This window comes from Paramisgurnus dabryanus, chromosome 6 (assembly GCF_030506205.2).
Source record: "Paramisgurnus dabryanus chromosome 6, PD_genome_1.1, whole genome shotgun sequence".
Classification (NCBI taxonomy): domain Eukaryota; kingdom Metazoa; phylum Chordata; class Actinopteri; order Cypriniformes; family Cobitidae; genus Paramisgurnus; species Paramisgurnus dabryanus.
Window position 1 is genome coordinate 16,516,238 of NC_133342.1, and position 18,812 is coordinate 16,535,049.

Here is an 18,812-nt window from a genome sequence, read left to right on the forward strand (position 1 = left end):
AATAAATGATAAATGCACTGTTGTCCTAATGGTGTGCTACACACTACTGGACATTGATCAACACTCATGTTGTTCATCTTCACCTGTTGTCACACAATGACTATCATGTTGAGTTACAAATTTGCCATTTTTTGCCATTCTAATTTTTCTTACATTTTTTATTGTTAATATTAAAAAGGCAACTCACCAGCTGAGTAATCCACACAGTGTGTTATACGGCCTATTTCATCACTGCCAAAAGTCAAACCAACACCTTTACACTAGGTTGGGGAACTCTGGATGAACCAATGAATATTCAAGACAGGTGAACAAGTGAAGGAAAGTCACATGTACTGTCTTTCCCTATAACTGAAACTAACACACTCTGAATCAAACTCACATTTTAACCAAATACCAAACCATACACACTTTCTGTTTCCACACTACCAGCATCTATTTAAACTTTAGTTTTACACATTGAATATGAAGGTATATGAAGGTACAAACGTGTGAGTTCCTATGAAATTATTTGTTTGCCTTCGTCAAACGCCATTGCCTTTGAGGCTTAGACGCCGTCCTTTTGATCCATAACTTTGAAAAAAAATATTTTGAGTATGTTAAAAGAAAGAGTATTATTTATTTTAGAAGTAAATATTTTTTGATTTAGCAAAACTACTATATGACTCTGCTTTACTAAGTTGGATGTCGTCGTTACCGTGTAAAGAATTTGAAATGGTTCTTGCTTGCTGGTGCACTAAAGTGAAAATGTGATACAAATGAAGTGTACTATTAAGAGCTTGCTGCACGAACAGAAAGTTTATTAGGTTAAAAGTCCTTACTATTTGGAGTCAAAGCGAAAAACACATTTGTATATGGGGGGTATGGTAAAACAACTTTACCCTACCCCGAAACGTTTTCCTGTCCCGATAACAAAGATTTTGGTCCCTTTCATCATAGCATCTCTGTGCCTTGCACATGATGCGACTTTTACCATCGTACATCATCAGACCATTTCCAGTACACAGAGACAATCAGTTTGCATTGTCACCTTGAGACGTTACAATATCATCATGATATTATTATAAAAAAAAGTACTGTCATTGGTGTTGTGTATTTGATAGCTTACTGACATTCAAACTGAACAACAAGGCACAATCTAATAGTTGTGTAAAGTCATTATGGGATTTTAATCCATTCATGAAGTAATAATATCTAAATGAGGACAATCCAACTGGGGAAACAACCAGAGGTTAGTAAGATTTAAAACGGGGGAGGGGGGGGTACAGCAACAGAGATCTATTGCCGCTAACAATTTAAAAGTGTTTCATTTTTATAGCTTGCGGCTAAAGGCACAGATTTTGAAAACACTGTCCCTGTATGAAGATGTGTGTGTGTGTTTATGGTCTAATGAGAAGAGGAGGCCTGCTATGTAACCACAACAGTGAAAGAATCCCACTAGATGCTCATGAGACAAACCCTGCGTCCCAATTTGCATACTTTTTGCCCTAAATATTTTGTAAAATTAGAATTACTATGTCCCAAATCGTAGTTTGTTAATATATGAATATCCTAGCCAGATGGTCTACTATTTTTAGTATATATTCAAGTCAGATCTATGAACAGTTTAACAGCTGATATTTGGCACAATTCATTGCATTAGCAAGGAGTTTAGTGAAATCACTCTGAATTAATAAATTCAACTAGTAAGCATCACATGGGAAAAAATAAAGCCGATCTTCTGTTATGCATTAGTATGTACCACTCTTTGCTACACACTTAAATGTATACGTCACCATAAAAAAGCAGAAAATATTTTAGTGCATAGTACGATTACTACGATTTTTGTTTATAGATAACTTAAAAAAAAAAATACACATAAGAATCACTTCCATCCCAATTCCACAGGTACACTGTCAAAAAAAGTACTAAACTGTACCTTTTCTGTTGCTGGGGTGGTACACTAAGGGTCTGTTTTGTATACTAAACATAATATAATGTTAAACCTTTTTGGGTACATTACTGTACCTTAAGGATCTATGGTGTACCTCTGTTTTATATTCCTAAAATGTAACTGGTACAAAATTGTGCCTTAAGGTGCACAACCAGTAGTGGCGGCTTGTGACTGCTCATCCGAGGGGCGCAAATTCATAATATGTGTTCGGAGTGTCATGTGTGTTGCTCGTGTTTTCAAAATAGGTGTTTGTTGCGTCATTTAAACCATGTGCATTACGTGTTTTGTCAAAATAAATGCCTGCTGCACATGCGTCAAAACCGTTTATGACAAAAGAGACCCTCACGTTCACAAAATACACACTGACTCCCTTAACAGTAAACTCTGATTACGCATGAGATAATGCGAGTATCTGGCAAACGTGAGCATTTCTTTTATCACAAACCCTTTAGACGCGTCTGCAGCAGGCACTTATTTTAACAAGACACGTGATGCACATAGGATCACTCGATGCGCAGAATACATATTTTGAAATTACAAACCACGCACATAATGGGCTATTTCGCATCGAGCACCCTCAGAAAAGAAGTTACCGGCCCCCACTGTGCAAAACAGGTCTACAGCATATAATATTGTATCCCTAAAGGTACAACATTTAATGTATTGTATACCCATAAGGGTATAAAAATGAACTTCCCCAAAGGTACAGTTTTGTACCTTTTTTGTACACTTTTTCGGATACAGCGGCTAAGATTAAACTTTACTAGCGAGTGTAATAATGTAGTAAATAATAAAGTAATAATGTAACGCATAGAAGAGGGTGCTAAGTTAAGCCAATGTCAGCTGACTCCCCAGGGGTTGAAAAAAAACCCTATAGGAGAAAAGCCTCCTGGCTTTGTGTCAGGTAGGGAAAAGTCCTAGGAGGGAAAAAACCTTAAGAGAAAGCCAGACATAGGTAATTCTATAGAGGAAATATAATATAAAAGGTACGATTTTGAAGACTTGTATGCTTTAATACTTTATATTTGCCTTCAACTTTTAAAATAGCATTTGATAGCAACAAATTAAAAGTTTCATTACTTCAAAAAAATAAATAATGTAATACTCATTTTAACCTACGGAGGCCGCCATTATGTTTCGTGTTCTGAAGTTGACATGTAATGGTTGTTATGAAATATTACTACAGTTTACTCTAGTAAATACTATGGTATCTTTTATAGTTTTTTTATCTTCCTACATGTTTTCTGTATTATTCTTCATTTATGTTACTCTCTGTGAAAGGGCTGAATTTACTGAACTACTGAATTTTAATGAAATGCAAAGTGAATACCGCCACCTACTGTCCTGCCTGTGTGTGTTTATAACTCTCATCTCCAATCTCACATCATTTACAATCTGCTGTTTTAAGACTTATCACATTTACCTCACCTTATTATTAATAGAAATGGTTTCATTTAAACTATTTGTCGTCATGTATATTGATAAAAAAATGGCAGCCTCCAAGTTTATTAAAACTATTAAATTTGTAGGCTACTGTTTTACTTTATATTGTCAATCTCGATTAAACCATACACGTGTCTACCTTTTAAGGTTTGCTCATGGGGATGTTGCCAGTTTCCTTAAGCGGGAGCAAACTGTGCTCGGTTGAGACCACTTCAGTGCACTTTTGTATTCAGGGGTAAATGTCAAAGACAGGCATTTCACTTGCACAAAAAGCATTTTAATGAAGCTGAATACAAAGTAAGTGTACTAAACTCTTACAGACTTTTCTAGAATAAGCCTTTGACAAACCAAACAGCTTTGGTTTAACATTACCTGCCACATTAAAGAAAACAATTGGAAGATAAGACCTTAAAGGCCGACCAGGTAAATCAACACTTGTCACTTTTAAAAGGTACCATAAAGTGCGTCCCAATTTGCATTTTTATGTACTATTCCAACCACGCTATGTTCGCAATATAATTACTACAGGAAGTGTGTTCACGCTGCAATGGATTATATACTTTTTAATTGAAAAATGAAGTGTGGCCAAATTAAGCGCTCAACTGTATTTTTTCATAGCATAAGGAGCGGAGCTAAACATCAGCATTGTGTGCATCTGAATCATCAGTTCCCTTAATATGAGCATAGCAAATACTTATGTCATTAACACCTTATAAGGGTCAAATACATAGTATGTACTATATAGTGTGTATAAGTGCAAAGTACAAGCTCATCTTATGGAGTTGGCATGCTCATGAAGTTCCTGATAAAGACCGTACTGATTTGTATCTATTCTGTTTCTTCAGTTTCTCTCGGTTTTAGGCAAGACAAAGTTGATACTTGAATGAAACACAACCGAAAACTCAATGAATCTACTAAGCCATGAAATAGCAACATCTTAGCATTAAAACTTTTCATCCGGGGAATGCTGGGCTGTCAGCAAGAAAGACCACAAAACAGTTTAGGAACAATCTGTTGTCAAGGAACGAAGAATGCAGATAAATCTTCAGAAATGTTCAATTGTACAAGCTGTAGAACACAAGAACCAAGTCCTAATGCAGCTTAGAGGAGTCTGAAATTCAAAGCAGTCACATCAACTGTTTAAGAATTAGCATATTTAAATATACCGAGGCTATCACTACACCTCACCTCACTCAGGTAATATTAGCCTACCTCCTCACATACACCCAATCAGTCTCAGCTAAACAGTGAAACTGTATATTATAAGGAGACTATTGCTCCCCCTAGTGCTGAATTGGGACGGCAACAGATTCAGATGTTCTTGTTCCTCTGTCCTTCATGGTGAGATGCAGAGGAAGACAGCTGAACCATTGTCTCTTTCCTCTTAAACATGGAATGCAAAATGCATTATGGAGGCCTGTCTGAAATAAATATTTCTCATGAGGTACCTCGATGAGTGGTTATTTTTACTACTAAATGGGTTAAAACATGGGTTTAAAAATATAATATTGCATATATAATAACACAGTCTATTTAAATGACAAAAGTTTGTGCATTTCAGATTTTTTTAATTGTACAGTGGTATACTTTGATGACTATATTGCTATATGATGACTACACTTGGTTTTACAAGTCAGTTCAACCTACTACTGTATTTTAAGTTTTGACCTGTGATAACTTGAAATAACTACTAAAAAATTAAGTTAAACCATTTCAACTTCTTTTTGTAAGTTAAAGTAACATAGCAATACGTGTTGCTTTGACAAAATGCTGCATTATCTTACAGTATTCTGATTTTTACAATATTACTTTTCGATGACTAATGTGAAAAAGTAGTAAGATGGTTAGCACAGCCTCTCACAAATACCATCACAAACCCTCACTGTAAAAAATGTATAAAGTTGCAGCATGAAGTTTAAACAACTTCATTATGCAAGTCAATTCAACACTTTAAACGTTTTGATTTTTGATAAGTTGACAACTTAGAAAAACAGGTTGAAATTGTTTAACTTAATTTGTTAAGTAAAAGTAACTTAAAAATATATATGATATTATTTTTTTTAAAGTGCATGCTTGTTACCTCCCTGGCATTCAGCAACATAAAATATTATGGAATGGTATTTCTTTTGAACTTTTAAAATACTTTTTTTGTGGGAAAATGGAATTTGGAAATTACATTCTATTCAGAATTGTCTGGTGAATTTGGTTTTCTTGTTGTTTTTTACTGCATAAATATTCTTCTTAACTTATATAACTTATATCAACTTTGAAGATTATTTTGATATTTGTTTACTAAACTTTAGATTTTTTCATATTACATTTCTTCTATTTTATTTAAAGAGCACCAATGGTCCGATTCACGATTTTACATTTCGTTTGGTGTGTAAGTGTATATTTGTACATGTTAATGATATGCAAAAGTAAACGATGACGTGAGTTATCGTCTCCAATGTAAATCTCTTTTCTTGGACAACAACAAACACATGGATTGTGCAACAGTTTACTTCCTGGGATTGGTGATGTAGACAAGACCGACATTATCATAATTCCTCCCGCTTCGGACTCACAGCTTGTAAGTTAACTCCTGTCAGCATTGCATTAAGCAAATCTTTCCAACATGGTGGAGCATCACATTTCCAGCTGACGTCAGATTTATTCAGGCCAATCACAATGTACAGATTAGCTGGCCAATCAGGGACAGTTTGTACAAAATCCCTGCGTTTCAGAAAGACAGGAAAATCTGGAGCTACAAAAATGTACAAAAAATGTGTTTTTTACCTTAAACCATGCAAACACATTGCATTATACCAAATACACAAAAAACATTGTTTTTTAGCAACGAAATAGGTGCTCTTTAAAAGGATGATCATTAAAATGCAATCACAAAATATGACAAAATTGATTGACCTGACTGAACAATTAAAACATCATCTTATGGAAACTCTTCATGAGTAGCAGAAATATAAAAACATCACTTAATAAAGTGCATGTTCATTAATAAGTAAGAAAGATAATAAGAATGTTAATATTACTTTTTTGGGATTTGTGGGTCAATCCAGAACAGTTTGTTCCAGTCAATTTCTCTCATTTTGTCATAGTGCTCTATACAGCGGCAACCAAGGGCGTAGGAACCGGGGGGGACGGGGGGGACGTGTCCCCTCCAATATTGGAGACAGTTTCATTTGCCCCCCCCAAAAATTATTTGAAATTTTTTTGATTTTGAAATCTTTAACTCGCATGCTTTTATTTTGAAAGCGCAACACAGCGTCTTTTCACCGGCCCGCCCCACCCCCTCAACGGCTAGTGGGGTCTGAAGCTGGCGACAGGTCGTCTGAGGTTAATATGAAGAGACAGCAGCAGCTCAGTTTAAATGATTTCTTTCTACTGGGGAAGAAAAGAAAGAAAGGAAATGTGAGTTGGTATAAATTTAGTCCTGGAGGATAATTATATTTTATGTTTAACGTAAGCCATGGATTAAAGTTCTCCGTCAATTGCAAAATTCTTAAATTCACTTTTCATAAAGACGACATGTATTCCCCTTGCTAAGGGGGATTTGATCAAAGCCTGGAGTGGAGCAAAAGCACGTTCTTCTCTCCACTGTAAGCATTCTGTAATCACTTCGCTCCGGGTTTTCAGACTGTAACTTAGTGTGTTAAGCTGGTAAAATTGGTGTCTTTGCACTGTATGCCTTGTGATTTGTCCCGTTACATGACCACTCGCGTCCCGTTTTTTAACTGATACGCTGATCTAATCAGTGACTGACTGGTACATGTTTGTTAAACTTCCTGTGGCGTCACAAGAACCAAGAGGCAGATGACATCAAAATCCTGTGAGAGCGATTCAAGAAAACGAGGAGACTGCTATCGAAATGCTTTTACGGTACTTTGATGTCATCCGCCTGTCGGTTCCAGCACCGCTGCCCGAAGTCGAACCCGCAGCATAAGCAGCAGTGCTGCTGATCACGGCACATGATAATGATCACCGACACCTGTCATCCAATCACAGACCCCGTCCCGTCCAGTGTACATTACAGGGGTGATATACGATTTCATATTTTCTTTTTATAAAGTGGGTAATTTACTGTAGCCGTTTCGCCTCAATCTGAAATGCCCCAAAAGCATTTCCAACTTTGCTTGGACATTCTCGTGCGTGAGTCACAGCCTGTACGCGTGTTTTAAATAGCTAAATCTATGTAAGTTTTTTTAGTTTGTCACATAAATTAACATGAAGGGGATAACGTTTTTTTTAACCCTTAGTGCAGGAGTCACAAGTTTGTTTTAGACATATAGTAAAGGGAATGGTTCAATTAAAAGGACTGTGTTAAAAGTAAAGCTGTAAATTAACAAACTATTAATAAACCTACCATATGTTGTAGGCATAAAAGTTATAAATTAGGAGATTAACTATCATTTTGACAAATGGCTTAAAAGAATACAATGTATATTCACACAAAACCATACTTGCACTGCTGCTGTAGCCCACCTTTGGTCCTGTATTTTATAGTGACAGTTGGCAATATATGCCACATGAGACTTCAATATTGCATTAATAGCAAAAAAAGTGGTAGCTTACTATTAATCAGAAGAAAATAAAATATAAACATGCACTGAAAGTGTATTTACTGAAGTGAATACTGAAGTATATTTTAGAGATTAAAAATGCTTTAAAATTGTCAGTTTGCATATTTTAAATGCCAGTTTAAAACATCTCTCCTTAAAATGCTATTGGTCTCACCTATTTACATAAAGTGTCAGTTCACAAGACTTTTTTTAAGATGTCAAATGTCAAATCTTTTGTGTCCTCAGAGAACATATGTAAAGTTCTAGCTCAAAATACCATAAAGATAATTTATCATGTTAAAATTGCCACGTTGTGATTTTTTTTTTCACTTTAACCCATGCCTTAGACTTGTTGATATTAAGCTGATGTTGTGATTCAACATCTAACTAGTAACGCTACACTCTTGCTAGGTAAACGTTGTCACTATTAACCTTACTAGCCAACGAAGGCTGGCGAAAATATGGCAGACTTTCCAGTAATGTAATGGAGAAAAGCGATTTGGCACTAAAAACAGTATTTAGGATGATGATTGTAAAAGAACATGATGAGTTAGTCTGTCTGTGTGTTTTTTGCTTCTTCATGACATTCCCATAAGTATTTTTCTATACCTTGTCCATTTCCACTACTTTCGTATTAGAGATCAGATGAAGTTCAGCTGGAAACTAACAGTGGTGACACTGGTGAGGGTGATGCAGGGAGAGCTAGCACTGAGCTCCAGGTAGGTGTTATATGAAGGGTGAGGTGATTTTAGATTGTTGATCATGAAAGGAAAGTTTGAACATGATTAGAAGTGAACACGTTAATTATATCATTTTAGTAGAATAAAGTATGTCGGTGAATGTTTTGCAGTGTATGACATATTTCTGTTCAAATCATTAACGGATCTGTCAGGTTTCCGATATGTGTCCCCCCCAATGTTAAACTCATTCCTACGCCCCTGGCGGCAACAATGTCAAGATGAACTAAACAAACTAATCAAAATGGCAGCTGTGTTGTTGGAGTCCAACTTGACATAATTGCAAAGAGCAGAATGCTCCTCCAATTCTAAGAATGTTATTATGTAAAACACATCCCACTCCCCGCTAAGACAAAAGAGCCTCTTCAGCAACAGACAAATCACACAATGTTTCACAAAAAATTTTCATGTATCTGTCTTTTCTGCTTACAACCATCACCATCATCAGCCTCTACAACACAAACAACATTTGGCCTAATGATCCAGTTGGTTATTTAAGCAATGTAAACTTTTTCACATGCTCTAGTTGAACACAATAGCTGGCACCAAAATATGAAGTTTTAATTTTTTATTTTAGGTTGTTTAAATCTCTTCTTGTGAACTAGACCAATATTTTTCGAGCATGGGCTATTGTCAATATCAAACAATAACTTTAAAGAGTCAAAATTTAGATTTTCTTTTCCTTTCAGCTGACATCAATTCATTTAAATTCATACATTTTTTTATGGTCTTGGTTATGTTGTAACACACACTTTACAAAGTCTTAAAACTGCACTACAAATTTTTTTGAAACAAAGAAATCTATTGTATCATTTTTTACACTGAAATACTGCATGCAAATAATGGAAGTTGGCTTTGAACAGCATTTTTTATGAATTATTTTATAGATTATGAACTGTAAAAAGTGAAAGTTTGATCTACTTAAAAAATTACTTTAATTGGTAACACCTAAGGCATTTCAGCTTTATCAACAATTTTTTAATCAATAATTTTTCACATAAAGTGAAAACATTTAAGTTAAAAACAAATTCTATTTTTTTTAGGTGTTACCAGGTAGTTACCAGGTTTTTTAGGTGATTTTTTTGTTAATCCAACTTTCACTTTTTACAAAATCATCAGCTAAATAACTAAATTGAAACAAATGGAATAGATGTACCTTTGAGTTAACAATATATGCAACTTTAAGTTACAAAAGTATACTTTCTAAAAAGGCACCGGCCCAGTGATAACTTTTGTACTATCTTGTACTTTTTTTCTGAGAGTGCATTCATTTAATTTGATTTATAAGATCGTTCTACCAGCCCTTTTGAAAAAACCTTCCCTCCAAACTTATTAATAGTATCTTATTAACTTCATCTACAGGCAAAGTACAGTATATACCATCAAAGACAGCATTTTTAATTAGCAATGATGTTCATTAGCAAAATGCAATAGATAGCAATTAAATGTAGTTTGAAACATAAATCTGCAAAATAGCTTGAAGCCAGCAAACTCTTCTAACCTTTTCTATTAGAATGGAGATGCACACTGGCTCACTTCGAGCAAAACAGACTTTTTCACTTAATTGTAAAACAATGTCATCAAAGGATATCTATTTATTTATTTATTTTTACTTTTTAAATGTTTATTTGCACTTTTAAGCTTAGCACACAGTCAGAATGTTGTGATTATTTTCATATTGTGTAGCTTTGTTGAGAGGCCTTGGCTTAACCTTTGCTGTTGAATTGTAATGGGAGGTAAAACTAAAGAGGGTTGAATCTGACAAGGCTGCAAATTCCAAATTCAAGGCTCACTCTGTGTGACAAGAACCAAGACCCGGTGCTCTAAACCTTCATCATATCTCATTATTCATACCGTGAGGAGACAGCTTTGTTTTTCACCATCACCTCGCACAGTAAGCATTTGGAATGGTAAATGAAAATTGCTGGTTTGAATCTCACTGGGCAACCTGTTAACCATCACTATTGTGCCCTTAAGCAAGACTTAGCCCAACTCTCGGGTCTGATCCATCATAAGCCCTGAAAAGAGCCAATGGCTATAAAATATCCCACATCAGTCAATCTTAATTTTAATACTGCAAGCTACAGTTATAGGCCTACAGTGTAAGGGGGATTTTTAATAATCAAAAAGAAACTAATCTAAAAAACCAAACAAAACTCTGTTCTCCTATTAATCATTCCTTCAATGAACAGAGGAGACTTCCCAGCAAGCAATAGTCATTATTTCCCTGTCTAGGTTAACCTGATAGTCTCGCTACACTCTAAAATGGCTGAGTTATTTTTGACCCATAACAGGTAAATATTGGACAGAACTAGGGCTGCACGAGAAATGTTTTCGTATTGCCATGTGATGTAGCAACTGCTCAGTGTCAGTAATCCTAAATCCAAAATACCGCCATACAACAGACGGTAGGTTTTTTTTAGCTACCAGATCACGGTCAACCTCCTCTGCATCCATCTTCGCTCTGGTATAAGTGACGAAGCACACCACACACGTGCATGCCACACGTGCATTGCCGTTTTTGTTCATTTTTCTTTCTTTTTTTTAAACAGCAAGAAAAATCATCAAACTGTTATCAGAAAGTTCGTGTTAACAAGTCCACACATTTATTTATTTAATATAATTGCAACATTTTGCTGTCATATAATTGCACAGGCTGACATCGCGATTGCGATGCGATTAATTGTGCAGCACTAGACAGAACACATGCTGGGTTAAAATGACCTAATGTTGGGTTGTTGTTATGCAACCATGGGGTATAATAACCCAGCAGTTGGGTTAAAACAACCCATCATGGTCATTTTAACCCAGCATGTGTTCTGTCCAATATTTACCCATTATGGGTCAAAAATAACCCAGAAATTTAAGAGTGTATGAGTTACCCAATTAACAACCTTGAAATTGGTTATTTGGTTTGGGAAATGTCGTCGAAATAACTTGTGAGAAAACGTGTGAGCAAAGTCAACAGTTACAAGGTGTTCAGTTTTATTTATTTATTTTAATTATTTCATTTATTTTTTGCACAAAATTGCTTGCTGGGTTCTGAATCTTTTTATCCAATAGGACGTTTCATAAGGTTTAAAGCACCTTTGTGGTAGTATTACCATGTAGTTCAATGTTTTCAATAGATGGAGATGTTATTTGTGAGCCAGGTCAACACGAGCTCTTTCACAGGCTCCAGCTGAATGTGAACATAAGGCCTTCAGATCTAATCACAAGAAGTTATTGATCACTTTTCCCTTTGTATCAAAACAAACTGTGATGCCTCAATTATCATATACCACACAAGGTTACCAGACACTTGAGACCATCATTATCTGAAAAGAGATGAATGTTTTCAGTTGGGATGAAGATCTTTATTAAGAGTTTTTTGTCCTTGCTTTCTATTTGTGGACTGTATTTCTGTTTTAATACAGTAGGGGGCGCTTTCACAGACATGGCTTATCCTACACTCTAAAAACAAACGGTGCTATATAGCACCATAAGTGGTTCTTTGCTCGTAATCATAGAAGAACCATTTTTAGTGCCATATAGCACCGGTGAAGCACCAGTGAAGCACCTGTGTAGAACCATATAGTGCTTTGTAGAACCATATGTGGTGCTATAGTGGTGCTATATGGCCCCTATATGGTTCTACACAGGTGCTACACAGGTGCTTCACCGGTGCTATATGGCACTATAAATGGTTCTTCTATGGTTACGATACAAAGCAACAGTTTTGGTGCTATATAGCACCGTTTTTTTTTTTTTTGAAATGCATATTTGAGCTGCCTTAATAAAAAAATAAAAAAATAAAAACTTGCACTGACATATCTCAACATATATCAGTGCCATTATTTTGTCTCAAAAGCACACCAGGAATGTTTTTTGTAAAGTTTGTTTGAAAAAACTACTTCAATGTTGTAATATAACTAAGGCCTGGATTAATCTAAACCCTTTTTTTTTTTTTTTATTAAGGCAGCTCAAACATGCATTTTAATTTGGGACTAGGATAAGCCATGTCTGAAAGCGCCCCCTTATAGATGCTGTAGTCATTTCTATCTTCCCTTAAAGCAACACTAAAGAACTCTGGCTCTTTGCTCCCCCTACAGGTTAGAAGCGTAATTGTTCATTACCACTGTCATAAATACTGAGGCATAGCTGCCTCTGATTGGATTGTAGGTCTGCCGTAAAGCAAGTTTTTGTAGTATTCACTCGGACTACAGGACCACTACCCGACGTTTGGAAACTTCTTTAGTGCGGTTTTGGCCGATAGAGGGCTGCAAAGCGAATGTGAAAGTGCTGTTCACCCTGTTTAGAGTGGATGAACGACTGAAACTGTTTTGGAAGCGTTATTTTAAGGTAAAAAAAACTCTTTGGTGTTGCTTTAATAAATGTCTTAATTTATATGTAAGATAGTATTGACGACGGGCGTTGAATTATTTGAAAATAATGCACAAACAAGGTGCTAATGTGGCACGTTGCGAAGTAGAGGGTGTGCATTATTTTCGAATATTATTCGAATAATAATATTCTGCTTATACCACGGTTACCACAGACATTGCTCTGGGGGTATTTTAAAGGAACAGTATGTAAGAAATTTATATAAATTAATCATAAAATGGCCCTGATATGTCACTAGACATTAAGAAATAATTTTCATTTCAAATACTTATATCACTCACAACAGTGGTCTGGCTAGGATATTGTCATTTAAAAAGTGGAGTTGCAGCCCTCAACTGATGTTTATGTTGTCATGTTGTGTATTGGCCACTAGTTGTATGATTGCAGTACCAGTTTTAGCCACAAGTTTTGTGATTGCAATACCAGTTTTGGCCACAATCCCACATACTGTTCCTTTAAGACAGGTTTTACATAAAAATAATCAACATCCATGAACATTTCTCAACCAATCTAAAGTATTAGGATGAAAACGATATAATCTCCACAATATCACAGTCCATTCTAAAACAGATATGGTGATATAAATATTACGTTACAGATGATTACAAAACACAAACGTAAATCGTGAAATCCTATCATGTAAGCTAAATCTTAATCCCTCACTGATCAATGGCTTTAGATTTATATTTTAATCCTCTTGCCATAATCACCAACATGTGTCTTGCTGTTGTATTTAAATGCCTGCACTAAAAAGTGTCATGTACCAAATAAACACTTGTATATGCAAGCACACTTTGCAATAAAGCCATTTCTGATTCATATTTTCATGTCATGTAAATAATATAGTCCCAAAGACTATATGACTATAACATACATCTGCTTTTTTATAGATATCCTTACCAGTTAAACACAAACATGTGTATTTTTAATCAGGTACAGTTGTATATCCTAAATCTGTCACCATCATTTCATCTTGAAAATTCAAAATTGCAGGTTGATTGCAACAAGAATAAGCATGGTTTGTGTTGAACTGAGTATGTTTGGCCAGTGAATTAATGGCTCCCAAAACTATAAAAGTATAATAATATTAACTGTTTGATTTAAGAACCCATTTGATTTTATAGTCACTGCTTTACTAAACAAAACTCTTTCTACTTAAGTTTTTAGATACAGAAACTGATCCTTAAACAGGACGGTCAAATACTGCTGAATTGCCATTTACATAGTATGTTAATGAATGTATGTGAGTTTACAGAATCCTTTTAAATGTAAATTTTTATTTAGTTGATGCTTTTCTTCAAGCATCTTACAAGTGGGCGAGCATTTGACTTTAGAGCTAACAATAAGCCAAGCATACAAACTATGTTTACTAGTAGGAATAATATTGAAGATAGGAGGATGCTTGCCTCTTGTTATTTAAAGATAAGCATTGGCTTTAAAGGTTTTGTTTAGGTGCTGTGGTCCCATTAGAGAACCTATAAGTGATATCATTCCGACAGTAATAACTAAACTTTAAAAAGTTGGAATAGTGAGGCTTGAACAAATTGAATAGGAGTTTAACATTATTCAATTTCCAAAACATTTGAGATAACTTATAACTCTCTTAGAACCTATAATAGATTTAGCAAAAAAAAATGCAATGTGTTTATGGTATGGTATGATATTATTCCTGTGTATAAATAAAGAGTAATGAAAGTCTTATTCCAGGTATAATAAACAGTATGTGGTGTCACACTGCCCCCTGGCAACGTATAGTAGTAACAACTTTGTAAAAAGCCTCTGGTCAACTTCAATTTATAGCAGTGAAGATTATACAATGTTAACCCAATAATGGCTTTGTATTTTAAATCGTATTAAAGTACCAATGCAATGGGATATAACCATAACATTAATGTATATATGCATTTGACAGCACAACTAAAGTAATTCATTGTCATTTTAAAATTGCACAATCATATTATCCAATATTTACAAAAAAATGGATCATAAACATTTAGTTTACATAAATATTTAATGGCCATGTCAAATACAGTATAGTAAACCAACTGGTGGAGAGGTTTATCTACGAGATACATTTTCTCTAAGTACTTTCTGTGTAATGTATATTGTAATATGGTAGGCCAAGATTTCCTAAACCCATTCCTAGGTAACACCATTAAAGGGCACCTATGGTCCGATTCACGGTTTTAAATTTCCTTTGGTGTGTAAGTGTGTATTAGTACATGTTAATTATATGCAAAAGGGACAAAGCCCCATGTAAACAAAGACGCGAGTTATCGTCTCCAACGTAAATCTCTTTTCTTGGACTGTAGGTAACAGTTTAATTGTTGGGATTGGTTATGTAGACAAGACCGACATTATCATAATTTCTCCCGCTCACAGCCTGTAAGTTAACTCCTAGTAGCCTTGGATTGTGAGCGAATTTTTCAAACATGGTAAGGAGTGTCACATTTCCGGCTGACGTCAGAGGTATTCAGGCCAATCACAACGTACAGATTAGCTGGCCAATCAGGGACTTGGTACTTTTCAAATCGATTAGTTTTTTTTTTTACAAAACCAGTGCGTTTCAGGAAGACCGGGACATCTGGAGCTACGAAAATGTACGGTATGTGGAAATAATGTGATTTTTGAACACATTGTATTACACCAAATAAACAAAATAACGTTGTTTTTTAGCAATTAAATAAGTGCCCTTTAAAAGTTTTTGTTTTCTGTTAACAAAACTGTGCACAAATAAATAATTTGTAAATAACAAACACAAATAATTATTTGGGCATTCAATTTATTTAAAATATGGAGATAAAGTAGGCTTTTCACAACTCTGTCACAACACCATCTAAATAAAATATTTAAGGTTACCTTTATGTTTTAATCAAAGTACGGCCCTTATATATGCAATTTTTTTGCAGATTTGCACATAATCAAAACAGAAACAAACATACTAAGTCCGAGGTGCAAACCAGGAAGGATGAATCCAAATGCATATGAAAAAATGTGACTGCACACTCACTTGCAAAAAGTTTATTAATTTCAACGTTTGACGTTTATGCCAAACATTTTGCAAGTGAGTGTGCAGTCACATTTTTTATAAAGATTTGCACATAAACCAATAAAGGAAGAAAAATGGACGGAATTAAAAGCATCAGATATTATCAAGTCTTATTTAATAATGTTAAAATTAGCCTTCATACCCTTGAAGCTGTTAGTAGGCTATTTATTGTTTAATCTGCAGTAAGGACTATCATCTATCCAGATTTTAAACAACCTTGTCATATGCACATAATGTCTTTACTGTAATGTCATTTTAAAATTGCAACTAGCTTCTTTTAAGTCTCACTAAACAGTCCCTGAAATGGGTTTACATGCCAGAACTTTATCTCACCATTTTTAAAAAGCTTTTTGAAAAAGCCTTGTTTGCTATTTAACGTTTTCCTCACTGTTCACAACACAGTTAAACGTTAAACATAGTTACTCTATTGGGTATGATCTGCAGTGATTTGCAATACCTAAAGTTTAACATATGCAGTGCAAGGGTTATGGTCTCATATCTGAACAAGCATTATTCGATTTATGAATTAATTTGAATATATTTTATAAAGATTTTGTATACTTATTTAGCTGTAACAGTTATAACAAACCTAATTTTATTTAATTTGCTTCAGACCTGACATTGGAAGCATTTGTTAAATTATAATTAAATAATTGTATTTAAATGACATAAATCTATTAATTTAGCTAGTGTTGTCAACTACAATACATTCTAAACTAACCATGTCAGATAACATAAATGACACGTTATGACATCTTAATGAACTGGTTTTATGAATTCCCACTGACTTACACTGCATAAAAGTATTTTTTAATGGTTAGACATATCAACAATTAACAATTCAGTGTTACTACTTTTTACAGTGTAACATTTGAAATGTATTACATGTAATACATTTTCACGCTGTCTCCGTCAAAGAACATCAATTAACAGCTAAACCAACTGAAAATAACAACTTGACCTATGGCCTGGATGGATGCTAAAGATCAAGCATTCCGCTTCTGTACTGCGGTCCGTTCCGCGTTTTGCAGATTTCTTGTGCGTGGAAAAAAGTCGCCTCACCTGCTGAGCTCTCCAACATATCACTCCGCAGGGTCAGTTTATAATATTTTCATTTTGCGCTAGGCTTTTTAAAACACAGTATATGCATCAAAAATGAATTTTAATGTTATTACGAAGGATAATAAAACGTATTTTTAAATAACAAGGCGTTATTCATCGTAATGCGGTGTTTAATATTGTGGAACTATTTGACATGGTATCGCACGCAGGGCGTGATTCGGCTACACTCAAATATGGCTACCATGGAGTGCGAGCTAGAACTTTAATATTTGTATTATTGCTTAAATGTAACGTTCTGCTTTACTATCTGTTATACAGCCTCGTCTAAATATCGTGTTTGTGTTGTATGCATGGCTAACACGTAGGCAGGGGAATCCTTTCGATGCGTTTTGTGTTAATAAAGTATTGCTCGAAATTTCAGCTTGCTGCTTCGTGAGGTGCTCGAATTCGTCGGGATCGAAAGCTTACGAACGAAACCTGCGTTCGGTTTTCCGTCATTTGTGGATATTTTTTACTTCATTTTCCCGAATGTGGCGAGGGATCGGTTCCTGTCATCGCCTCGCGGGAGCTGAGATAGCGGTCAGTATGGCTTGTTTTCGCTCGAGCCTCGCTGAATGAGGGATGTAACCCGCAAGGATTTGGCGATGTGGGATGAAGCGGAATAAAGAAAAGTGATCCGTTCAAACCGAAGGAAAGCAGACGCTTTCTGCCTATGGATTACGCGTCGTTCATTTTTGGGATCTAAAAGTGGATTTTACCGGATACGTATACAGTATCGCTGAAGATATTGCTTTGTCACGTTGGCTTATTTTCCTGAGGGATAGTGGTCTATTCCTCCCCAACCCCCCAGCGCCACAAACACTAAACAAAAGTACTGTATGTCACGTATATGACGGTTCTTGTCATGAAGGAAATAAATAAAAATTGCTAGGGTCAAAGAGGTAAGTAAACGTCGATCGACGAGTGTGTTGTGTTATGTGTTTTTCGCAATTCGTTTTTCTCGTTTATAACGCGTTTCTGTTTCGACACAGCCTGCAGCCTTTCCTCATCTAGTACTTCCACCACGCAACCTCCTTATTTACGGTAAAACACTTAGAAGATCTTTTTGAAAGGTCTTGCATCTTTACAGACACTGCCTTTAATGGGCCGTTATAAGATTCCCGCTTGGATAGGCGACTCCAGGCTTGAGTAATGTTTCCAAGTTAATAAACCCGGCTGCAAGGCCTCTACTGTATCCACTTACAACCTCTCCTTCACATTTGGGCTAAAATTTCCACTTTAACACCGCCACATTTTAAGTTGTCATGACTTTGCACGCATTGATCACCAGCCGTGAGATAAATGTTGTGTCTTTAGACAGCTAGGTTCAACCTTTGGACTCCCTAAGCGGTGCCAATCCGCCTCTCGGATACAAAGTCGCCGGCTTTCCATGTTTTTCCACTTTGTAAATTAGGTTTAACGTAGAGAAGTTTCATGGTAAAATGGCATTATTGGCACCCTGCACACGCACTCGCCCTGTAACACAAAGCTCTGGAGACAAGTGAACAAAGGCAAAAAGCTGGACATGCCCCCTCATGTGAAGAAGCACTTGCTTTGTGTGCTTCTGTTGTTTCCACTGGGCCATCCTTTCTGACTTGGGCTTTATTCTT

At 35.5% G+C, this 18,812-nt stretch overlaps 1 protein-coding gene across 10 annotated transcripts in view; it reads left to right on the forward strand.

Moving 5' to 3' along the window:
* The first annotated feature begins 17,390 nt into the window (after window positions 1-17,390).
* kmt2cb (lysine (K)-specific methyltransferase 2Cb) overlaps window positions 17,391-18,812 on the forward strand; it is a 117,367-nt gene continuing 115,945 nt past the window's right edge. For all 10 annotated transcript variants that reach the window (XM_065268172.2, XM_065268192.2, XM_065268181.2 and 7 more), the window contains exon 1: window positions 17,391-18,104. The gene's annotated coding sequence lies outside the window, so the exon portion shown is untranslated. The remainder of the gene's footprint in view (window positions 18,105-18,812) is intronic.